The sequence below is a fragment of the Amblyraja radiata genome, unplaced genomic scaffold (genome assembly GCF_010909765.2).
Source record: "Amblyraja radiata isolate CabotCenter1 unplaced genomic scaffold, sAmbRad1.1.pri S105, whole genome shotgun sequence".
NCBI classification, from domain to species: Eukaryota; Metazoa; Chordata; class Chondrichthyes; order Rajiformes; family Rajidae; genus Amblyraja; species Amblyraja radiata.
In genome coordinates, this window is record NW_022630096.1 from 7,558 (window position 1) to 25,391 (window position 17,834).

Below are 17,834 nucleotides of genomic sequence, written 5' to 3' on the forward strand. Positions count from 1 at the left end.
GACAATAAAACACTCTTTAATCACTCCGGCATCTGCAGTTCCTTTTATCTGGAGATGATTCTCATCGTCCCCGCCTGAGCTCGCCCCGCTACCCGCGCTTCTCAGGCCGTGGGAGGGGACACCTGTTCTCCCATCGACAGTCACCCCGCCCCATTTTTAAAAGGCGAGGAGGGTTTTTGTCGACCTCAGCCGTCTCGCAGCGTCGCCGTGTAGATTCCATGCGCAGAAATACCGGGCTGAGTGATTCGCCGCCAGACCGGTTAACTTCAGATCGAACCGGTTGTCTTTTCTGACAGCAGAGAGACCGTTAGCCGTCTCCTTCGGTTCCACGTGCATATGAATCGTGGAATAGAACAGGTTCCGGAGCCCCTCCCCGGTGGACTGTCCGTACCAGTACATATAGTCACTGTTGCCCCCTCCCTCCGCCGTGCAGCGCAGCTCCAAAAAATTCCCGGGATCTCCAGAAAACGTTGTTGGATTCTGGCGGACGGTCTTCGAGTTCACATCTGGAAATAGAGAGACAGAGAGTGGGGAGAGTGAAAAATAATGGGGAAGGGTGTGAGCGACGGTCATTCGAGGTAGGGGCAATAAATGGGGAGGGAGTCGAAGAGGACGGGATATAGAGGGAGGGATGCTGTAGACATCGGTAAATGTGGAGATGGAGATATAACTGAAAGAGAGGAGAGCGGGGGACAGGTTATGGAGAGGGAGAGAGGACAGAAATATGTGGTGTGAGGGAAATAGTTTGAGGGAGAGTGGATGAGAGGGAGCGCGGAGATAGGAAGAGGAATATTGAGACAGATGGGGTAAGGTGAGATTTATTGGTGGGATAGAGAGAAAGTGTGGAGTAGAATTAGATTCGACAGAGATTCGTCGAAGTAGATATAAAACAGAGAGAGGTGAAGTGAAGGGGTAAGGTGGAGAGAGCCAGGAGAGAGATAGATTGAGAAGGAGAGGGAGAGATAAATAATAAAGGGGAAAGATAGTTGCAGCGAAGTATTGAGGGGGAAATAGAGATGGGAAGGAATAGAGAGAGATATGTAGAAGGAGAGAGAGAAGGGAGAGAAAGCGAGGACGGGTAAATGGAGGAAGAAAACGCGGGCGATATAGAGAGATGGGGAAGAGATATAGAGAGAGAGGGAGAGAGCAAGAGCGAGAAAGTGGGCGATAGAGAGATGAGGCATATAGGGTGACGGGAGAGAGATTGATAGAGATGGAGAGGGAGAGATAAATAATAAAGGGGAAAGAAAGAGAGAGAGAGAGGAGATAGAGAATGACAGAGAGAGAGAAACGGGGATAGATACAATCAGAGAGAAGGGAGAGGGGAAGGGAGAGATGCTGGAGATGGAAGCAGGGGGAGAAAGAAGGGCGTACGGTGAATTCCACTTAAAATGAAACCAGGTCCCCATAGTGAGAAGGAGAAACATATTTCTGTGGGCTCTCTCTACTCAATGACAGAAGTGAGGAGATCGAGCGCCGGACGCGGTAGTGGAACGGTATCGCACGGTATATGGGGTGGGACAGGGGTGACGTGGCATAGAAACGCCCCTTCTCCTAGGGTAACCAATCCGAATCATGTGTATAAAACCATGAGAGGAATACATCGGGTAGACGCTCAGAGTCTCTTGCCCAGAGTAGTGAATCGAGGATCAGAGGACAGGTTCACCGAGTCTGCGGCGACCATCGATTCCCGCACCACACACATTAGGAACGATTTAGTATTTTATCAATCTAATTAGCCTACAAACCTGTTGTATTTGGTTTAGTTTAGTTGTGTTTAGTTGTGTTTGTTTTAGTATTATGTAGATTAAATTAGTTTAGTCAGGTGTATATTGTCACATGCAACGAGGTACAGTGAAAGTGTTTTTTGTTGTGTGCTATCCAGTCGGCAAACGATTACAAGCAATCCATCCCGAGTGGACCCATACCGGATAAGGTTATAATCTTTTGTACAAGATATAGTCCAAGAAAGTCCGATTTTACTTCGCAGTCACGCGAGTGACTACGTGAAGACCCCGCCAGCACGCATGCGTTCATATATATCGTCTATCGCGTTGCGTACGACTGGCGGGGGAGTGGGAGGGGGTCGATGGTCATGCCAGCGGTCAGACCTGAAGGTATGTTTTATAAAAACTATCTAGGTTATGTCTTCTTGCAGGAGTCTCTACTTAGAGATCATGCTAAGGTTTTTGCGAAGTCCAGACGGAGGGGGAACCCCAGTCACGGACTACAGGGAATTCCGGTCACGACCTCGGGAAACCCGCCCACGGACCAAGGGAACCAGCTCGGAAGACCGCGGAATACGGGTAGCGGGAATGTGAGAATTGTGTTACAGGAAAGGAACCATGGACGAAGACCAAATGGACCGCATCCGGACTGACTGCGGAGGACCGCGGAAGTGCGGGCGGTCAGCAGCGGTAGGCTGCAGCTGGATCGCTATTCGATCAGCAGTCTCCGACCTGGCACCTGCAAAGTCCGAATCGACACCACAGACTGACGGGAAGGCCAAGCAGATGTCGGACAGGCCCGAAGGCTCGGACGAGTCGGGCTGCGAAGACTCACCGCCGGCGAGCAGCGACTATGATCGCATATCACGCATGGAGCGGTTGATGGAGCAGATGCTCCAACGTGACATACTCCGGTATATGTAGTCTAGTCACCATGGGGTCTCAGGACGCCCATGGCAGCACCTTAATGAGGGCTGCATAATGCATCTCCCTTGACAGAGGGGAGCATTAGGAGTCACTTCTGGGCTGACTCTGAAGACAGGGGTTTGGCTGAAGATACCACAAGTGTGCACGGGGTGCAGGAACAACACAACCAGCAGCAGGAGCAGGCTGTGAAAGACAACTACCAAATACCCAGCACCAGGGAACTGTGTTTCTCTCAGTGTCACTGCGGTGAACAGGTCAAGAAGCTCGACGAGGGCCGTCAGGCTCATTAAGGCCACATCATCAGGCTAGGCCTCACATCTCCGGCGGCAGCACCGCTACGATACATTGAAGCTGGTGAAAGCTTGACGGCCGTACAACAAGGACAAAGGTCTTTTTCAGGCCACAGCCCAGAACGGCTTTCCTGGAAGATGCGCCAACGCCATACTCTAGCTCCTCTACATTCCAGGAGCAGAAGGTGCAAAAATCATGCACACATGGTTGAGGCAGCACCTGGGTCGTGTTGCATAAGTCCTCCCATTCGGATGTGGAAGGATGGAGCTGATTGAGGCAACACCTGGAAATTCCCCATCCGGCGGTGTGAAGGCATGGAGCCACATCGACGATGCCCCCCTGTCACGGATACATGTTGGTAATATTTACACTGGTTTGAATATTTACACTGGTGTGGGTAAACATGAGATTAGTTAATCTGCACAGCAGGTATGGTTGGAGATGCATTTCAAGGCAGGCTCGCAATTAAGTGAGATGTGGTCTAAATTTGAAATTTAGCTGGATGAGGCATTGATCCACTCAGAAGCGTTGCAAAATGGGCTAACTTCAGTTCCCAGATTTTTACAAAATCACTACAATCAGTGCTTCGTCCGCACAGAGCTAATTAACAAGTGTTGTGGCCAATCTGGGTGATATTGAACCTACTGTATTTTGCCAAATTAGCCTTATCAGCCATATAGCTCTATTTGAGAAATTGGGTTCTCATCCGTCCAGTTAAATTTAAGTTAAGTTGATACCAACTGAAACTATTGATTATTGGGATACAATTAATCCATTCATTTGTCTGGGACTCCACTCTGAGACAAAAGATTATACCTCTGCTATTCCCAGCTGAAACTATCAAAGTCACAATGGTGGACGAACAGTATTCAGCGTTACTCCACTAAACCTTTCATCTGTAAATCTTCAGTCAATTCCAAACTGATGTTATTACTCAAAGATGGGGACTTACTAATACCATCTCTAGTTACGGAGGCAGATGGGATTAGCATGAGTTATCAATTGTTCAGTTATGGTATCAACTGCCAATGGACACCATGTGCATTCTGTGCATTGAAAGGTGTGTGAATATGCAGAATCTGCATGCACAAGTCCAAGGTGATACACTTTGGTGGTGGTATATGTTAATCACAAGGGTGCATCCAATCAAAGTATCCGGTGATTGTTTTACCTAACCGCATTTAGCAATGGTGCATTATCATGTAAAATCAACGTCAAGACAGAATGGATGTGCGATCACAAAGTATTTAATTACATTGTGGCTCGATTGAACACTAACGATCGCGATGTTTGCATCCAGGCTCAATCATCAGTGGCAAAAAATACGAGGCATATCAATGGCGATGGGTCCACTAGGGAGGAATGTTCTTTTATGTCTTCCTCTATTTGTCCTCATTAGACGGGTCTTGCAAAATTCAGCAAGTTTCCCGCTTCCGGCATTTTCGTAGAGCCTGCCTGGTTTATATACGCATGGTTCCCGCTGATGTGGGGAATAATCATACAACCTTACATGGTTACTTCTGGACACTAAACATGTGCTGGTTCGGTTGTGATGTTGAAACCATCCTCTGCATGATATAATCAATTCATTGACTTGCAGACTCTGAAAGACCGTTCCTGCGGATCGGGTTGTTAAACCAAAAGCCTTGGGGGTGCCCACTGCAGATTGCAGGGATGGCACCAAATAGCAGCATTCCTCATAGGAGATGGGAGGTATTGTTTCTGATTATTTACATTTAACTCGGCACGGATGACTGACGCATTGAAATACAGTTTATATGGGATTTTATAGCATTAAGTTAAAGTTCCATTTACTCTACCTGAAGTACCTCCTCATCATTTGGCTGCGGGGAACAGGAACCATTCTCTCGGGTCTCACCCTCTGACATCTAGATTATGAAAGGTATCGTCAACTTAAAACCTCCCAAGCCTAGGGACGCAGAGGTATGGGTTGTTAACATTGTGCTACGTCACTATTGCCACTACTGTTCATTAATAGCATCAACATGTCTGTACAGTGCATTCAGAAAGTATTCAGACCCCTTCACCTTTTCCACATTTTGTTACGTTACAGCCTTATTCTAAAATTGATTAAATTCATTTTTTTATCATCAGTCTACACACAATACCTCATAATAAAAAAAGCGAAAAAAGGTGTTTAGAAATTTTTGCAAAGTAATTAATAATAAATAACTGAAATATCACATTTACAATAGTATTCAGACCCTTTGCTATGACCCTCAAAATTGAGCTTAGGTTCATCCTGTTACCATTGATTATCCTTGAGATGTTTCTACAACTTTATTGGAGTCCACCAGTGGTAAATTAAATGTATTGGACTTGATTTGGAAAGGCACACACCTGTCTATATAAGGTCCCACAGTTGACAGTGCATGTTAGAGCAAAAACCAAGCCATGAAGCCAAAGGAATTGGACGTAGACCTCCGAGACTGGATTGTGTCTAGACACAGATCTGGGGAAGGGTATACAACAATTTCTGCAGCATCGCAGGTCCGGAAGAGCACAGTGGCTTCCGTCATTCTTATATGGAAGAACTTTGGAACCACCAGTACTCTTCAGAGAGCTGGCCGTCTGGCCAAACTGAGCAATTGGATAAGAAAGGCCTTGGTCAGGGAGGTGAACAAGAACCCGATGGTCACTCTGACAGAGCTCCAGAGTTCCTCTGTGGAGATGGGAGACCCTTCCAGAAGGCCAACAATATCTGCACCAATCAGGCCTTTATGGCAGAGTGGCCAGACGGAAGCCATTCCTCAGTAAAAGGCACATGCCAGCCCGCTCGGATTTTGCCAAAAGGCACCTAAACAAGATTCCCTGGTCTGATGAAACCAAGATTGAACTCTTTGGCCTGAATGCCAAGCGTCACATCTGGAGGAAACCATGCACCGCTCATCACCTGGTCAATACCATACCTACGGTGAAGCATGGCGTTGGCAGCATCATGCAGTGGGGATGTTTTCAGCGGCAGGAACTGGGAGACTAGTCTGGAACGAGGGAAAGATGAACAGAGCAAAGTACAGAGAGATCCTTGATGAAAACCTGCTCTAGGGCATTCAGGATCTCAGACTGGGGCGGAGGTTCACCTTCCAACAGGACAACGACCCTAAGCACACAGCCAAGACAACGCAGGAGTGGCTTCGTGACAAGTCTGTGAATGTCCTTGAGTGTCCCAGCCAGAGGCTGGACTTGAACCCGATCGAACATCTCTGGAGGGACCTGAAAATAGCTGTGCATCGACGCTCCCCATCGAACCTGACAGAGCTTGAGAGGATCTGCAGAGAAGAATGGGAGAAATTACCTAAATACAGGTGTTCCAAGCTTGTAGCGTCATACCCAAGAAGACTTGAGGCTGTAATCCCTGTCAAAGGTGCCTCAACAAAGTACTGAGTAAAGGTTCTGAATACTTATGTAAATGTGATATTTCAGTTATTTCTTTTTAATTACATGGCAAACATTTCTAAACACCTGTGTTTGCTTTTTTTATTATGGTGTATTGTATATAGATTGATGATAAAACAAATGAATTTAATCAATTTTATAATGCTGTAACGTAACAAAATGTGTAAAAGGTGAAAGGGTCTGAATACTTTCTGAATGCAATGTATCTATGTAATGTATGAATGCATTATTAATGTTCACTCATCATTGGCCTACTGATGCATTGTATGGCGCCTGGACTCGTTTCCACAGCATGAAATCACAGAGCAATAAAACTTCACGTAGTCAATCACGTGACTCCGAAGTAAAATAGTAAGATCTTACCAGCAAAACGAGAACTGACCAGTCTGAAGTTTGATCTTTATTTGATGAGGAGTAACGTTGATGGATTACGTGCCCTCCACGCCCACCCTCTATCATCAAGGTCAACTGGTATTCTAGTTTCTCTTATCTTACTATGTTTAGTTCAATAACGAGAGAGAGAGAGAGAGAGAGAGAGAGAGAGAGAGGAGAGAGTTGAAGGAGAGAAGCAGCTCGAGGATGAGAGAAGAGAGTATACGCAGCAGAGCGATCTCTCTCTCTCTCTATGCGGCTCAGGACGCTCTATCCTCTATCTCGCTCTCTATAGCGTAGATCTACGCGCGCTTATATGAAGTCTTAGAGAGAATTCGAGACTATCTCTAGGAGATCGAGAGAGAGATAGCGAGAGGCAGTGGGGCGCTCGCGAGATCGAGGCTGCATAGACGAACTAGCGGGAGAGAGATTTACAGAGAAGATTAAATAATAAAGGGGTAAGAAAGAGAGAGTAGGGAATCAAGGACCAGAGGACAGGTTCAGAATGAAGGGAAAAGATTTATAGGAATCTGAGACGTAAATTGTTCGCACATAGAGTGGTGCGTGGTGGAACAAGCTGCCAGAGGAGATAGTTGAGGCAGGGACAATCCCCACATTTTAGAAACAGTTAGGCAATTACATGGATAGGACAGGTTTCGATAGATATGGACCAAACGCGGCGAAGTGAGGTTAGTGTAGCTGGGACATGTTGGCCGATGTGGGCAAGTTGGGCCGAAGTTCTCCATACTGTATCACTCTGTGACTTCACGCCTCACATAGATATGGACTCGGGCCGACTTACAGTAGAGTTTGTCATTAAATAACTTTCTCGTAATCCCCCATTTCTTTCTTTCTTCCTTTCCTCCTTTCTATCTCTTTCTCTCTCTCTCTCTTTAGTCATCTTTTACCACCTTCTCTTTCTTTCCCTCGCTCTGTAAGAATAAAGAGGACAGAGATTGGACTTTATTACCTTCCATCACAATGAGGATCCGCAGTGGTAGATGTTTAACCATATAACCATATAACCATATAACAATCACAGCATGGAAACAGGCCATCTCGGCCATACAAGTCCGTGCCGAACAACTTTTTACCCTTAAGCGGCCTTTTCACGGGGCGAGTTGACGCAAGATGTCACCAGAGTGAAGTGGTCGTGGTCCAGCACGAGTCTCGCACGATATAACGGCAGTAGTTAAAAAGTTCCCACGGTACTCGGCATTTCTGCTATTTGTGCGAGTGACTTGTCCGTTTCCCGAGCTTTCCCGTTAAATCTTGAATGAACATCGTGAACTACACGTGACACAAATGATGTAACTTTTTTTTCACACACTATATATATCCTCCCTTGGTTGAATTGGCTCATTTGGAGACATATTTTACTGTGTATGTGGGAGACACAGATGGACTGAGCACAGTACCTCGGTCTTACTGTGTGTGGGAGAGGGGGAGAAAGAGACGTACACTCACAGAGGCAGAGTCTCTCAGCCTGTGTAAGAGGGAGGGAGAGAGAGAGAGAGGCACACACAAGGTGGATGTGAAATCTTACCTGCCTGTTTCAGTGACAGACACCCGCCGTCAGTAAATGAAGACACCCCCATCTGTCTCCCCCTCCTCTCCCTCGACTCCCCCACCTTTCTCTCCCAACTCCAGTCCAGTCCCGACCCCCTGGGAAACTGAATAGCGCAACAGTCAACTGCTGCCTGTGCGCTGATATGACAATAAAGGCTACTTTACTTTACTGAGTGAAAGAGTTCCCACGGTAGTCTGTAAAACTGGGACCCTGGTTCTGGACTCCCCCAACACCGGAACCCTTCTTCAGACAGCCTAATCGGAATTGAGCCTGAAGATGTGTCTCGTCCCGAAACATCAGCTTTTTTTCTCCAGAGATGCTGCTTGACTCGCTGAGTTATGCTGGCAGGAAAAGTATCGATTCATTTGGTTAAGAGATCCTACTTCGGCCCACTGAGTCTGCGGCGACCAGCGATCCCCGCACCACATACACTAGGAACGATTTAGTATTTTATCAAACCAATTAGCCTACAAACCTGTTTTGTTTAGTTTAGTTTAGTTTATTTGTTTTTAGTTTAGTTTCATGTTGATTAGATTTCTTTAGTTCAGTGTATATTGTCACGTGCAACGAGGTATAGTAAACGTTTTTTTGTTGTTGTGTGCTATCCATCCGCAAAATATAATGTTTTGTACAAGATAAAGTCCAGGAAAGTCGGATTAAAGATAGTTCGAAGGATCCGCTGGGGGCGACATGTTGGAGTAGTCGCACTTTTCCACGCTCCCGACCTGTTCACCTCCAACTTTTATTATAGCTCAGCCTAAGTTTTATAATTAACCATAAATATTTAAACACCATTGACAGCACCTCTCCACTCCCAAACTCCCACCTTTTTCGTTTTTTCCAGATTAGGGATTTTTTGAAGAAGACATTCCCCCATTTTCCAAATCGCCCCCCTGAAACCCTGACCGATACCATCTTAGCTATAGATCCCAACCGGAAGAAATGCATCTCTGTTTTGTATAACTTGTTAGGGTCGGTTATATTGAAACCTCATACCTCATTAAAAGTGCGTGGGAGGATGAGATAAATACGAAACTAACAGACCAGCAATGGGACTCTGCCTTGGATTGATCCATTCTTCCTCCATGTGTGCGCGTCATGGCCTAATCCAATGCAAAGTCCTTCACAAAGTCGACTACACAAATGCAAGATTATCTAGAATTTACCCCGCTGTTAGGGACACCTGCAACAGATGTAATCAATCTACTGCCAACCATAGTCATATCTTTTGGTCTTACCCTAAGCTAGCAGCCTTTTGAAGGAGTGCTTTTGATTTGATAAGCAGAGCGTACGGCCAGTCTATTCCTCCAAACCCACTGTCAGCCATTTTCGGTACTCCTCCGAACACCAACCTCTCTGTTTCGGTGAAACGGGTCCTAGCTTTTACAACCTTGTTAGCCCGGAGACTGAACTTGCTTAACTGGAGGCTCACCTGTCCCCCGACACACGCCAGCTGGATTAAGGAGGTGCTTTACAATTTAAAGCTTGAAAAACTTAGGTTCTCTCTCAATGGCTCTACCAAGACATTCCAATATACATGGAACCCTTTCTTGGAACTTGTTAACTCTCTCAACTTGACCCCGGACTCGGAAGAGGACTGAGTGCTCTCCACCATTGTTCTGCTCTACTGCAGCTGCTCTCCCCTTACCCCCCCCCCCCCCACACTTATTTATTTAATTACTTACTTATTTACTGTTATTAGTGACCCCTTTTCTTTCCTTTATTTAAATTTTTAAAAAAAGATTTTTTTGTACTTTTTGTTTCGTTTATGTTAACATATTTGTGTGGATGTGTACGTATGTGAGTGTTGTTTGTCCCCGTTTGGTTCCGACCTGATTCGGGTGGGTTGTAGGTGAGTAAGGGTAAGGGCTTTGAGGGTCGCTTACATACTGTTGCACAATTATGCCTTGACTGTCACTGTCTATTATCATTGTATGTATGCAAATTGCTGTGAAATTCAAATAAAAAGATTTAAATCACAAAGATAGTTCGAAGGTCTTCAATCTGCAACAGGGTCAGGACCGCTCTCTGGTTGGTGATTGGACGGTTCATTTACCCGATAACATCTGTGAACAAACTGTGCGGAAAAAAACATTGTCCCACAGGTTCCTGTTCAATTTTTCGCCTCTCACCTTAAACCTATGACCTCTGGTTTTTGATTCTGAATTTCCCTACACTGGGTCAAAGTGAGAATTCACCCTATTTATTCCCTTCGTGATTTTACAAAGCTCTATAAAACCACACCACATCCTCCATGCGCTCCAAACCTAGCCTAGTTCACATCTGGAAATAGAGAGACATTGAGTGCGGAGAGTGAAAAAGAAGGGGGAAGGGTGTGAGCGACGGTCATTCGAGGGAGTGGCATTAAATGGGGAGGGATGAGGCGTAGGAGGTCGCGGGGATTTTGAGAGAAAGATGGAGAGAGGGTGCTATGGAGAGGGAGAGGGGGAGACATTAAGTGATGTGAAGATATAGAGATAGAATCAGAGGGAGGAGAAGAGGAGGTGGTAGAGAGGGGGGGGGTTGAAGACATCGGGGAATGTGGAGATGGAGAGATAAATTGAAAGAAAGGAGAGTGGAGGACAGGTTATAGAGAGCGAGAGAGGACAGAAAGATTTGGTGTGAGGGAGAAAGATTGAAGGAGAGTGGAGGAGAGGGAGTGTAGAGAGTGGAAGAGGGTGATTGACAGAGATGGGGTAAGGTGCGGTATATTAGTGAGACAGAGAGAAAGTGTGGAGTAGAATTAGAGGATACGACAGAGATTCTGAGAACTAGTGAGAAAACAGATAGAGGTGTAGTGTATGGGTAATGTGGAGAGAGAGTGGAGAGAGATTGATAGAGAAGGAGAGGGAGAGATAAAAAATAAAGGGGAAAGAGAGGGTGCGAAATGTTGAGGGGGAGAGAGATTGGAGGGGAAAGATAAAGATGTGTAAAAGGAGAGAGAGAAGAGAGAGAATACGAAGAAAGGTAAATGGAGAGAGAAAGCCGGGGCGATGTCCAGAGATGTGGAAGAGAGAGGGAGCGAGAAAGTGGGCGATAGAGAGATGCGGCATAGAGAGAGACGGGAGAGAGAATGATATAGAAGGAGAGGGAGAGATAAATAATAAAGGGGAAGAACGAGAGAGAGAGGAGATAGTGAATGCCATAGGGAGAAAAACGGGGATAGATAAATAGAGAGAAGAGAAAGGGAAATATTGAGATGGGGAGATGGAAGCAGGGGGAAAAGTATAGTCGTTCGGCTAATCCCACTTACAATGAAACCAGGTCCCCACAGCGAGAAGGAGACACATCTTTCTGCGGGCTCTATCCACTCAAAGACAGAAGTGAGGAGATCGAGCGCCGGACCTGGGAGTGGAGCGGGATCGCAATGTGCAAGGGGTGGGACAGGGCTGACGTGGCATACCAACGCCCCTTTTCCTAGGGTACCCAATCCGCATCATGTGGAAATGTATAACATCAAGGGAGGAATACATCGGGTAGACGCACAGTATCTTGCCCAGAGTAATGCATCGAGGACTAGAGGACAGGTTCAAAGTGAAGTGGAAAAGATTTAATAGAAATCTGAGGCGTAACGTTTTCGCACATGGGGTATTGCGCGTATGGAACAAGCTGCCAGAGGAGGTAGTTGAGGCAGGGACAATCCAAATATTTAAGAAACAGTTAGACAGTTACATGGCCCAGGAGCGTTTGTAGTGGGAGGAGCGGTATCCGGGGAGTAAGTACAAAAACAGGGCGCAGGTGTTGCTTCACAGAGGCCGAGGAACGGTTGCAGTGGAAGGAACCCAATTCAGCAAAGTTCCATTCACATTCTATTCACATTTCAAAATAAGTGGGCTTGAGGAAGCAGCTGATTGGGAGTCAGATCCTTGCTGATTTATTTCAGCACTTTGTATTGTATCCTGGGTAAGGGGGGAGAATGAGAGCCAGGGTAGTTTACTGTTCTCGATGCGAGATGTGGGAGGTCATGGTCTCGTAGCCTTCCAGACGTCCACATCTGCGCCAGGTGTGTCGATATGGGGCTCCTAAGGGACCGTGTTAGGAACCTGGAGCAGCAGCTCGATGAACTCTGTCTGGTCAGGGAGAGCGAGGAGGTCATAGAGAAGAGTTATTGAGAGGTGGTAACACCAAGACCACGGTAGGCAGACAAGTTAGGATGGGCAAAGGGCAGAGGCAGGGAGTAGTGAGTACCCCGGTGGCTGTACACCTTGGCAATAAGTCCTGTTTGAGTACTGTTGGCGGGGACAGCCTACCTGGGCGTAGCGACAGCGGCCGGGCCTCCGGCACAGAGACGGGCCCTGTTGCTCAGAAGAGTAGGGAAAAGAAAAGGAGGGCAGTAGTAATAGTGGACTCTATAGTTAGTGCGTCAGATAGGCGATTCTTCGGACGCATTCAGGAGACCCGGATGGTAGTTTGACTCCCTGATGCCAGGGTCTGGGATGTGTCTGAACATGTCCAATATTTCCTGTAATGGGAGGGAGAGGAGCCCGAGTTCGTGTTACATATAGGTACCAATGACATAGGTTGAAAAAGCGAAGAGGTCCTGAAAGGAGAATTTAGGGAGTAAGGGTGAGAGTTAAGGAGAAGGGCCGCAAAGTTAACAATCTCAGGATTTCTGCATTGGGACCTCTTTTTGGGAAGGTATGACCTGTACAAAAAGGACGGGTTGCACTTGAACCCGAGGTGGACCAATATCCTGGCGGAGGGATTTGCAAAGGCTTCTGCGGAGACGTTAAACTTGAACGGTTAGGGGAGGGACTCAAATAGAGACAGCTAGTAGAAAGTGTGTGAGGCAGGAGGCAGAGAAGGGAAGCACTCAGACCCAACATGCAGGGGTGAAAGAAAAGATAATAAACAGAGAATAAAAAGTGGTGGGTTTCTTAAATGTACGAGCAGAGAGACAGAGGGGTGTAAAATGAGGGTGGAAGCAATAGGTAGCAAGGTTAAAAGTAAAAAGTGGATGGCAGACAAATCCAGGGCAAAAATGAAAAAGGGCCACTTTTCAACATCATTGGATAAGGGGTAAGAGTGATGTAAAAACAAGCCTGAATGCTTTGTGTCTCAATGCAAGGAGCATTCGTAATAAGGTGGATGAGTTGAATGTGCAGATAGCTATTAATGACTATGATATAGTTGGGATCACGGAGACATGGCTCCAAGGTGACCAAGGCTGGGAGCTGAATTTCCAAGGATATTCAATATTTAGGAGCGATAGACAGAAAGGAAAATGCGGTGGCGTCGCGTTGCTGGTTAGAGAGGAGATTTGCGCAATAGAAATGAAGGACATTTTTTGTGAAATGAAGGTACTTTTCTTTCATTTCAAGAGTTACAACAGAATTATGGACTGCACTCAAATAATTTCTTCAGATATCTACAAATTAGAGATTATGTTAAATCTAATACACAAGTTTACAGGAATAGGGAACCAGAAATTCTTGATGAATGTCTGAAGAAGCATCCTAATACTGAAAAACTAATAGCTTATATTTATAACACCCTACTAAATAACGAGGTACCACCGACCGAACCATATAGATACAAATGGGAAAATGAAATAGGTCATCCTATCACGAAAGATATGTGGGACGAAAGTTTACAACAAATACATCAATGTTCATTAAATGCCAGACATACTTTAATACAATTCAAGGTCTTACATAGACTACACTTCTCTAAAATAAAACTAAATAGAATCTACCCACAAATCTCTCCTATTTGTGATAAATGTCTACATTTAGAGGCTAATTTAACACATACGTTTGCAAACTGTATAAAACTTAAACATTTCTGGACTGACATTTTTGAAATAACTTCAGAAGTTATTAATACAAAACTGGACCCAGAAACAAAATTAATAATACTTGGAATATCAGAACAAAGCTTAACACTCACAACAAACCAAAGAAACTTCCTCAATTACAGTATAATATCCGGAAAAAAATTAATATTAAAATGTTGGAAAGGCCCTACAACCCCCACAATTAAAATGTGGATTACGGAAATGTCGGAGACCCTATACTTAGAAAGAATTAGACTTGTCTTAATGGACAAACAAGATCTTTTCCATAAAATTTTGGTTCCATTCATTAATTATCTGAAGGGATAGATTGGCACAGCACGAGGACCCAGCTGAAACTTGAACTCAGGAATAGATGAAAAGCTATACTTTTTGACCTACGAACCTATCTCCATTGATGTATTACAGGTAACCCATTCCACCTCCCTTGTTTTTCTGTTGTGTTTTTTTTTTTGCTTTCTTTTTTATTTGTAACTTTCTACCCTCTCTTTTCCCCTCTTTCTATAAAAAATAAAACACTAGAAGCAGAAGTAATTGATAATGGAAAATTTTAATAATGTATGACTGATGTATATGAAAAGTTTTTTTACTATAATATGTAACTACATTTTATAATATGTCTACTTCTAATAAAAAAATAAAAAAATAAAATAAAAAAAGAAATGAAGGACATTAGCTTGGAGGATGTGGAATCGATATGGGTAGAGCTGCGAAACACTATGGGGCATAAATCGCTAATGGGTGTTGTTTACATGGCACCTAACAGTAGTAGTGGAGTTGGGGAGGCATCAAAGGAAATTAGAAATGCGTGCAACAACGGTAAAACAGTTATAATGGGTGACTTCGATATGAACATAGAAACATGGAAAATAGGTGCAGGTGTAGGCCATTCGGCCCTTCGATCCTGCACCGCCATTGAATATGATCATCCTGTACCTGCCTTCTCTCAATACCCACTGATCCCTTTAGCCACAAGGGCCACATCTAACTCCCTCTTAAATATAGAAAATGAACTGGCCGCAACTACATTCTGTGGCAGAGAATTCCACAGATTCACCACTCTGTGTGAAACATTTTTTTCTCATCTCCGTCCTAAACGATTTCCCCCTTATCCTTAAACAGTGACCCCTTGTTCTGGACTTCTCCAACATCGGGAACAATCTTCCTGCATCTAGCCTGTCCAACCCCTTAAGAATTTTGTATGTTTCTGTAGATCCCCACTCAGTCTTCTAAATTCTAGCGAGTACAAGCCGAGTCTATCCAGTGATTCTTCATATGAATGTCCTGACATCCCAGGAATCAGTCTGGTGAACCTTCTCTGTGCTGTCTCTATAGCAACAATGTATTTCCTCGGGTTAGGAGACCAACACTCTACGCAGTACCCCAGGTGTGGTCCCACCGAGACCCTATTCCACTGCAGTAGAACCTCCCTGCTCCTATACTAAAATCATTTTGCTATGAATGCTAACAAATCATTCGCTTTCTTCAGTGCCTGCTGCACCCAGTCTAGAATAGCCTGTTCTCTCGTTGGTTCTCTGTTTCGGCCCGATACGGCGCCTATTTCCTTCGCTCCATAGATGCTGCTGCGCCCGCTGAGTTTCTCCAGCAATTTTGTGTACCTTTGGTTCCTCTACAAGTTGGTTTAGAAAACTATCCCGCATACATTCCAAGAAATCCTCTTCCTCAGCACCCCTGCCAATTTGATTCAACCAATCTATATTTGGATTGAAATCCCCCATTATAACTGTTTTCCCTTTGTTGCACGCATTTCTAATTTCCTGTTTGATGCCATCCCCAACTCCACTACTACTGTTAGGTGGCCTGTACACAACTCCCACTAGCGTTTTCTGCCCCTTAGTGTTTCGCTGCTCTGCCCATATCGACTCCACATCCTCCAAGCTAATGCCCTTCCTTTCTATTGCGTTAATCGCCTCTCTAACCAGCAACGCTACCCCACCTCGTTTTCATGTCTGGCTATCCCTCCTGAATATTGAATATCCCTGAATGGTCAGCTCCCAGCATTGGTCACCCTGGAGCCATGTCTCCGTGATCCCAACTATATCATATTATTTAATTGCTATCTGCACATTCAACTCATCCACCTTATTATGAATGTTCTTTGCATTGAGACACAAAGCCTTCAGGCTTTATTTTACAACACACTTACCCCTTATACCATTATGTTGAAAAGTGGCCCTTTTTGTTTTTTGCCCTGAATGTGTCTGCCTGCCACTTTTACTTTTCACCTTGCGACCTAATGCTTCTAACCTCATTTTACTCCCCTCTGTCTCCCCGCTCACACATTTAAGAAACCCTTTCCCTTTAACTCCATCCTTGACTATGCCTTTTGACACCCCACCCCCCCCCCCCTTATTCAGTTTAACACCACACGTGGAGCAGTGGCAAACCTGCCTGCCAGAATTCTGGTTCCCCACCTGCTAAGACGCAATCCATCCCTTTTTTACAATTCCCCCTGACTCCAAAACCGATCCCAGTGATCTAAGAATCTAAAACCCTGCCCCGTGCACCTGTTCCTCAGCCACGCATTCAGGTCCCGTATCTCCCTGTTTCTGCTCTCGCCAGCACGAGGAACTGGAAGCAAACCGCAGATAACAACCAGAGAGGACCTGCTTTTCAGCATTTTTCCGAGCTCTCTAAAGTCACGCTGCAGAATGTTCATCCCCTTCTTTCCGACATCATTTGTGCCGACATGCATTACCATTTCCGGCTGTTCACCTTCGCCCTAGACGATTTTCTGCACTCTGTCTGTGACATCCTGGATCCTGACACCAGGAAGGCTGCACACCATCCTCGAATCCCATCTGTTGCCTCAGAAACCCCTGTCCGTACATCTCACAATGGAGCCCCCCACTACGATGGCGTTGCCTGACGTTGGCCTATTTGGTTTTGGCTCAACAGTCCTATTTGGTTTTGGCTCAACAGCCCTATTCGCATCGCAAGCCGGTCCGCAGCTCACTGTAATAACGTCTTCTGACCCGACAGCTTCAAAGTGGTCGAACCTGCTCACAAGAGGTACAACACTCGGGGACGTTTGCATTCCATGCTCCCCCCCCCTCCCACCCCTTTCTCACCGTCTCCCACCGTCTCTCTTCCAGTACCTTAGGTGTAACAATCTTACTATAGGACTTGTCGAGGAACAACTTATTTCTCGGACAAACCTGAGGTCATCCACTTGCTTCTCCAGTTCACCAACACGGTCCTTCAGGAGCTGTACCTGGATGCACTTCTCACATTTGTAGCTACCAGAGGCATCAGCAGTGTCCTTGAACTCCCATATACGGCAAGCATCACACTGAATCATCTTGCCTGACAACTCCTTCTTTCGTCTCGCGCTCTCCAGCGTTTTGCGTAGTCTCCTCTCGTCAGCCTCCTCGCCGAAGACTCTCGAGCCAAAGACTCACACTTGTCTCACAGGGCACTTCCGTCTCAAGGCCTCTCCCTCACTTCCGCTCCCTAAGAGCCGTCTTCCTTATCTTGACGGAGAAATTGCCTAATTTACAAATTTATAAATCAAATTATTCAGTTTTCAACTCTTTACCCCCTCTTACTCACTTCTAACAGTCCTCCCACTTGGGCTAGAGCCAATGTGTGTTTTCTCCTGCTTCTATTTATTGCTGTTGCTTGTAAATCCACGGGAGCTCCGAGTAAAGTATGCCTGTGCTTTGTCTCTCCTTTTCAACTGTTTTCCCCCTCTGACTCACTTCTAACTCTCCTC